Source organism: Cetorhinus maximus, chromosome 28, assembly GCF_964194155.1.
Source record: "Cetorhinus maximus chromosome 28, sCetMax3.hap1.1, whole genome shotgun sequence".
NCBI classification, from domain to species: domain Eukaryota; kingdom Metazoa; phylum Chordata; class Chondrichthyes; order Lamniformes; family Cetorhinidae; genus Cetorhinus; species Cetorhinus maximus.
The window spans coordinates 14,165,317-14,173,311 of NC_135906.1; the positions used below are offsets into that span (position 1 = coordinate 14,165,317).

The 7,995-nt window shown below is 39.9% G+C and overlaps 1 long non-coding RNA gene across 1 annotated transcript; it reads left to right on the plus strand.

The window, feature by feature from the left end:
• Nucleotides 1–881: 881 nt before the first annotated feature.
• LOC144668995 (uncharacterized) lies at nucleotides 882–6,158 on the plus strand. The gene is made up of 3 exons (XR_013573579.1): nucleotides 882–974; nucleotides 4,298–4,457; nucleotides 5,625–6,158. It is a non-coding gene; the product is annotated as an uncharacterized LOC144668995 (long non-coding RNA).
• The last annotated feature ends 1,837 nt before the right edge of the window (nucleotides 6,159–7,995 follow it).

Genomic DNA, 7,995 nt, shown 5'->3' on the forward strand with positions numbered 1-7,995 from the left:
GAGAGCCAGAAACATGGAGATAATGAGAGCCAAAATGGTGGATTTTGGCTATGCTGGTGTTGAGTTGGAGGAAATTTATATCAGATGTCAGAAAACCTTCAAAACAATCTGGAAGTGGAGGGAAAGACAAAAACAGAAACAGAAATACCTGGAAAAATTCAGCAGGTCTGGCAGCATCGGCGGAGAAGAGCACAGTTGACGTTTCGACCCTTCAGCAGAACTGTTCTGTTCATTCTGTTCTACCATTGATGAGGATATGCTTTTTCTGATTGGGATTTGCAAATTAGTGCTAACTTTGTCTGATTCATAAACCATTCTGTACATAACATTTCAGAATATGGTAGTATAGTAGTTATGTTACTAGCCTAGTGAGCCAAAGGCTTGAACTAATCATCCAGGCAACATGAGTTCAAATCCTAGTGGGGAATATAAATTCAATTAATTAGATTAAACCTGGAGTTAAAATCTAGTAATGGTGACCATGAAATTACTGGATTGTTATAAAAACCCATCTGGTTCACTAATGGCCCTTATAACGAAGGAAATCTGTCGGCCTTACCATGTCAGGCCTATATGAGACTCCAGACCCACTTGCAAACCATGCCCTTCTCAAGGGCAATTAAGGATGTGCAACAAATGCTGGCCTTGATAATGATGCCACAAACATGAATGGATAACAAAACAATTTGCACTCAATAGAAACTAGATTGAGACTAAATAAAATTTCACACTAATTTCAAAGTCTTTCTATTAGGCATCCTGTGCTGCTAAAATTCCCATTGTACTTTAGGAGTGCTTCACATGTCAGCTCTCTTGTGTTTCATATATTCTGGAAAAGCTGGCTGGTTATGTTAAAATCCAGATTTTCCAATTGCCTTGCAGGTCAATATGATCCTGTTCGCTAAAATGTTCTGGATATTGAATGAGCAGCTTTCTGAGCGCAACACGCAAGTATCAAAAATCAAAGATACCAGGTGAGTGTTGTATTGCAAAAACAGAAATTGTCCCAAGTCTATAAAGGAAATTCATCTCTAAGGGGTGCCATTTTACACTTCATTCACTTTCTTTTCCAAAAAGTGTCTTGGTAGATTTCCTATATCAAAGCATTACTTAATTCCAAGTTATTTTTCAATGACATTTTTAATGTGCTGTATACAGAACCATACAACACAGGAGGCCATTTGGTCCATCATAACTGTGCTGGATCTCTGTAAGAGAAATCCAGTTAGTATTAACCCATTGCCCTTTCCCCATAGCCCTACAAGTTTTTTTTTCCTTTTTAGGTATTTATCCAATTCCCTTTTAAAAGTTACTGTTGAATCTGCTTCCACAGATGTTTCAGGCAGTGCATTCCAGAGCATAGCAACTTGCTGCATTAAAGCATAAGAACTTAACATAAGAAATAGGAGCAGGAGTAGGCCATTCAGCCCCTCGAGCCTGCTCCGCCACTCAATAAGATCGTGGCTGATCTTTTTGTGTTTCGATTTCCACATTCCCATCTAACCCCGATAATCTTTGATTCCCTTGCCTAACAAGAATCTATCTACCTCCGCCTTAAAAATATTCAATGAGCCCACCTCCACCACCTTGAGGCAGAGAGTTCCAAAGTCGCATAACCCTCAAAGGAAAAACTTCTCCTCATCTCTGTCCTAAAAGGGTGACCCCTAATTTTAAAACAGTGCCCCCCTAGTTCTGGACTCACCCACAAGAAGAAACATCCTTTCAATGTCCAACCGAAGGCCGTTCAGGATCTTGTATACTTCAATCAAATCACCCCTCACTCTTCCAAACTCCAGTGGAAATAAGCCCAGTCTGTCCAACCTTTCCTCATAAGACAACCCACTATTCCAGGTATCAATCTCGTAAACTTCCTTTGAACAGCCTCCAATGCATTTACATCCTTCCTTAAATAAGGAGACCAAAACTGTACACATTATTCAAGGTGCGGTCTCACCAATGCCCTGTATAACTGAAGCATAATATCTTTACTTTTATGTTCAATCCCTCTCGTAATAAAGGATAGCATTCCATTAGCCTTCTTAATTACTTGCTGTACCTGCATACTAACTTTTTGTGACTCATGTACTAGAACACCTAGATCTCTGTGCATCTCAGAATTATGCAGCCGTTCTCCATTTAAGTAATACTCTCCTTTTTTGTTCTTCCTGTCAAAGTGAACAACTTCATATTTTCCCACATTTGCCAGATCTTTGCCCCCTCATTCAACCTATCTATATCCATCTGCAATCTCATGTCTTCTTCACAACATACTTTCCTACCTATCTTTGTGTCATCTGCAAATTTAGCTACAATGTTTTCACTCCCCTCATCTAAGTCATTGATGCAAATCGTTACAAGTTGAGGCCCCAGTACAGACCCCTGTGAGACTCCACTCGTCACATCCTGCCAATCAGAAAAAGACCCATTTATGCATACTCTCTGCTAGCCAGCCAATCTTTTATCCATGCTAATATGTTATACCTACACCATGTGCTTTTATTTTCCATAATAATCTTTAACGTGGCACCTTATCAAATGCCTTCTGGAAATCCAAGTACAGTATGTCTACAGGCTATCCACTGCACATGTTACTACTTCAAAAAACTCCAATGAATTGGTTAAACATGATTTTCTTTTCACAAAACCATGCTGACTCTTCTCGATTGCCTTGAGCTCTAAGTGCCCAGCTATAACCTCTTTAATGATCGATTCTAATAACTTCCCCCTGGCAGACATCAAGCTAGTTGGCCTATAGTTTCCTGTTTTCTGCCTCCCTCCCTTCTTAAATTGAGGGATTATATTTCCTACTTTCCCATCTGATGAAACCTTTCCAGAAGGAATTTTGGAAAATTAACACCAGCGCATCAACTACCTCATTAGCCACCTCTTTTAAGACCCTAGGCTGTAGTCCATCGAGGCCCAGAGACTTGCCAGCCCGCAGCTCCATCAATTTGCTCAGTATAATTTCCCTGATGATTTCAATTTCACCAAGTTCCTTTCTCGGGTGCCCCTCCTGATTTGCAGCTATTACTAGAATGTTTTTTGTATCATCTATAGTGAACACAGAAGCAAAATATTTGTTAATTTCTTCCGCCTTGATTAACCTTTTAGCCATTCTCTGCCAGTCTTTATATTCAATCATCTGTCCTGCCACTGATCTTTGCGGAGTTGTATGCTTTTTCCTTAAGTGTGATGCTTTTCTTAACTTCTTTAGTTAACCACGGGTGGTGCGTCCTCCCACTTAGAATTTTTCTTTATAGTAGGTATGTACTTATTCTGAACACTCTGAAATATCCCCTTAAATGTCTGCCACTGCTTCTCTATTGATATATCCTGTAGCCTAGTTCCCCAGTTCACTTCAGCTAGCTCAGCTTTCATCCCCAAATAGTTGCCCTCATTTAAATTTAAGATACTAGTCTTAGACCCACTCGTCTCCCTTTCAAACTGGATGTAAAATTCAATCAAATTGTGGTCGCTGCTAGCTAGCGGTGCCTTTATTCTAAGGTCACTAATTAATCCTGTCACATTACACAATACCAAGTCTAATATAATCTGCTCTCTGGTTGGTTCCAGAACATGTTGCTCTAAGAAACTATCTCAAAACCATTCTAAGAATTCCTCATCCAGGCTACGACTGCTAATCTGCTTTTTCCAGTTTGTATGTAGATTAAAATCACCCATGATTATTGCTGACCCTTTATCACAAGCACACAATATTTTCTCTTGAATACTTTGTTCTACACTGTGGCTACTGTTAGGGGACCTGTAGACCACTCCCACTAATGACTTTTTCCCCTATTCCCCATCTCCACCCAAATCAATTCTACATCTTGACCTCCTGAACCAACGTCATCTCTAACTATTGCACCAATGCCCTCTCTGATTAACAGTGCTACCTCTCCACCTTTACCTAGCTTCCTATTCTTCTTGAAAGTCATGTACCCCATTCAAAGAAACTTTCTACTCATCTACCCACTGGCTTTTTTGTGCCAATTTATGTTAAATCTGTGTCCTCTGATTACCAATCCTCCTAACAGAACTCCAAGTTATTGTACAGAGAGCAGGATCAAGTTAATTGAAAGTTCCATTACCAACAGTAGAGTGCGGGTGGGGTGGTGAATAGAAGGTAATATTGGAGGAGTCAAGTGATGCGGCTGGAATACTGGGCAAGAAGGTTTAATTTACTGAAATTGCTAATATTTAATTACTCAAATTCATAAGCTTTTACTTATTTAAAATTATTTAACATTCCTGTTGCAACAAAATCCTTAATAGAGATGCTTTGGCTTTCTTGCAGAATGCTGACATTTAAAATCCTTCTACAGCTGTTTATCCTGGGATGTCCCTGGATTACTGGATTTTTTAATAACAGTGAAACACTGGAATACATATTCATTACATTCACACCTCTCCAGGGTTTCCTGATCTTCCTTGTCCTGTGTGTTTTCAGTCCTGAGGTACAGTATTATAAGATTTGGGTATTGTACATGACAATGTAATGTTATGTTAAACTTGTACAGAATCTTGGTTAAACCACACTCAGGGTACTGTGCACGTTACAAAATATCACATATTACAAAAAAGATATAGGGGCACTGGAAAAAGTGCAAAAAATATTTACAAGGATGTAACCACAATGGTGAAGTTAAGGCTAGGGCTCCTTCTAAAAAATAGAAGACTGAGAGGTGATCACTTAGAGATCTTTAAAGTTATGAAGAGGTAGATGTAGAGATGTTTCCACTTGTGGGGAAAACAAAACTAGGGGATATAAGTATGTGCAGTTGAGGAAGGGCAGGGGTTGTTATTCTGAGTCTGAATCTCAGTGAAGTTTTACTTTAAAGGCAGCCATATTATACCTGCCATTCAAGCGCTTGATGTTTACACTGGGTGCCTGAAATGGGAAGTGTTTCACTTCTATATTTACCCTAGCACTAACATCCTTCCAACTTAAAGAGCAGGAAGGTAAGCGAGGAAGAAAAATATAATTTCTGAATCAGACAAGTACTACTCACACGCAAGTGGAATTTTACTAGTCAGCAGTGGTAACATCACTTTGAAAATCTGTGCATGCTCTTTTTTTTTAACCAAAGGTGAGGGGGAAATGCAAGAAATGGTTTGCAAGAACTATGCCAAGGCATGACACATCCAGCTCATCAGTTTACCCTACTACCAACGTAACCCAAATCAGTCATGTAGTAAGTCTGTTTAGCAGTTTTCAGTCACTTTGGAGCTGAGTAATGGGTTAAATGCTCTACCCATCCATTAAAGGTTCTTCCTTAAACTTAGCATAATGTCAACAAGGCAGCCTTTATCTGTCGCAGAATTAAGATATACTGCCCATATATCGCAATCTTGTACAATGAAAGTCCCAGAGGCAGCAACAATTCCAGGCTGGAATTTTATGCCAGCGGGATTTTACGGTCCTGCCGAAGTCAATGGAATTTAGAATGGCTCGCTACATTTTACACCCCCAACCCTGCCGCAATGGGACCATAAAATTCTGGCTCAGATGTTGAACAGGCCTGATTGTCCCTTGTCCTACTTGTATTGGCATGCCATCTGTCGCTACCTCCATGTGATATCAAGTAGACCGAAGATAGTCATACTGATTTTTTTCCTTCCAGAGCATAACCAGCACATAGACCGAAGGAGTGGTATGAGTTATTTTTAATTCAGACCCAAGCAAATTATAAGTTCTGTGAAGAAGATATTTTAAATGTTCGTTTCTTAAACAGTTTATTCTGTCAAATAATATTATTGATAGTATCTGATCTTAGGGTAAATATAGAAATGAAAAGTGTGATCAAGGAGGTGTGAACAACACTGACATGAGATTAATTTCCTGTACTTTGCTATGATGCATTGCTGTTAAGGGCAAATTACCAGAGTCTACCTTTATATATTGAAGATGTTTTCTCAGGGTTCATCATTCTCTGTTTCTCCTTTTAAGAGGAGCAAGAAGAACTTGAGAAATCATCTCACCTACAGACAGCACCACAGGCAGTGTTGCAAAGGAACTGTGCAGAAAGCTGTCAGGATTTTTAACTGCCTTTTGCTGTGTATTTTTTAATGGACAGATTGTATGGCAGTGCTGTGCCAAGTTTTTGTATTTTGCTTCTTTATGTTCCAAATAAATTAGAATATGTAGTTTAGCTTTACATTGTCTTTTAATGGTGTGTTATTTTTCCACCCTCTGAGCTGATGTGACACTTTGATGGGCATCCCATGTATTTTCCAGTGAGCAATGCAGGGTTAAGCCTGGACTGCACTCACCAATACTCTTCCCAAAATAAACACCAAGCTTTTGGCTGATTGGTGACTCAAGCTGCTTATGTAATCTGGTTGTGAAAATGCAAGTTATTTGGAAATAGCCCAAACTACAACAGTATATAAAACAACTTTGTTCCTATCTATTTGGAGGTCCAGAGGTGACACATGGTCAGGTACTTCGTGGTGTAAAGAATAAAGGCAAAAAATTGAATCATCAAAACACAGGAATAGGAGGAAGTCATTCAGTCCCTCAAGGCTGTTCTACACCATTCATTACGTCGTGGCTATACTATAGTTTAACTCTACCAGACCTTGGTTCTGTATCCCTTAATACCCTCGCATAACATAAACATCTCAACAGATTTCACACAATGAACTAGTTAAGTATGCAGCAACTGGTCTATGTTATAAATGGCCTGTTTTTGGGTTGGTGATGATGATGGTCAAAGCTTACAATGAATGATACCATCCTGAAGAATCTTCTTCTATCAAACAGCCTGGTGCATCAGCAGTTTATAAGGCATGTCTGGGAAGACCTGAAAATTATCACTTTCCATTCCGAGATCATCCTTCTTCCTCACCACCTCAAGGAATCACCAGGAGTGTCCTTTAGGGAAGAAAATCTGCCATCCTTACCTGGTCTGGCCTACATGTGACTCCAGACCCACAGCAATGTGGATGACTCTTAAATGCCCTCTGAACAAGGGCAATCAGGGATGGACAATAAATGCTGGCCTAGCCAGCAATGTCCACGTCCCGTGAACGAATAAAAAAAAATTCGCCCTGAAATTTATACATTTCAAAAATGGCATTCTTTTGGGTTTGGTCACTGCAATGATCCATCTTCTCAGTTAACTGCCATCTTCAGAGCCACTGATAGAGCCAGATATCCATGTAGGATGTGCTGGGGAAAGTTTATGGTATCCCTCTGCGCTATATTCTCCAGCACACCAACTAAATGATTGTTTCTGCTGAACTGATTTTCTAGGTTGTCCTCCAATCTTTCGGTCTTTCTATCTCTATTTCCTTCAAGAAGCCTCTGATCATTCTTCCTCTCCAATAACTCTTCAATCTCGGCTCTAATCTTAGCCAATTTCTGTGCTGAGAAAGGCCACATCCTGCTAGGGCTCTTCCATTTTTGATGTTCTCTAGTTCGTTCAGGACTATAGCCCTCTTCTGATGGAGGTGTAGATTCCCCTAAACTCTTACCACTGGCAGGAGAGGAGCCCTCATAGATTGTACTAAAATTCCACATCTTGTGTTTCTCTTCTTGTGTCCCATTACCACCACCTTTTGTCTTACACCATCATCCATTTTGTCATTTAGCCTTCTGCCCTCTAGCTTATCACAGACCCTCCCTTTTATTCTTTACTTCATCTCCTGCCTCCCTCCCCCACCTTTATACTCGTCAAAATCTGTTACGTCTTTTAACTTTTTCCAGCTCTGACATAAGGTCATCAACCTCAAAGGTTAATTCAGTTTCTCTCTACACCGATGCTGCTAGACCTGCTAGGTATTTCCAGCATTTCTGGCCTCAATTTAAAGTTTCTAGCAGCTGCAGTATTTTGCTTTTGTTCAAATACAATCCCATGTCCCTGAAGTGTTTAGGGAAATGGGGCCATCAAGAACAGCAACATTGCGAGATTCCTGAGGACTGCTATATAAATACAAGTTCTGTCTCATATTGACGACATTACAAACTACATGTCCCTCCAACAGTGACTA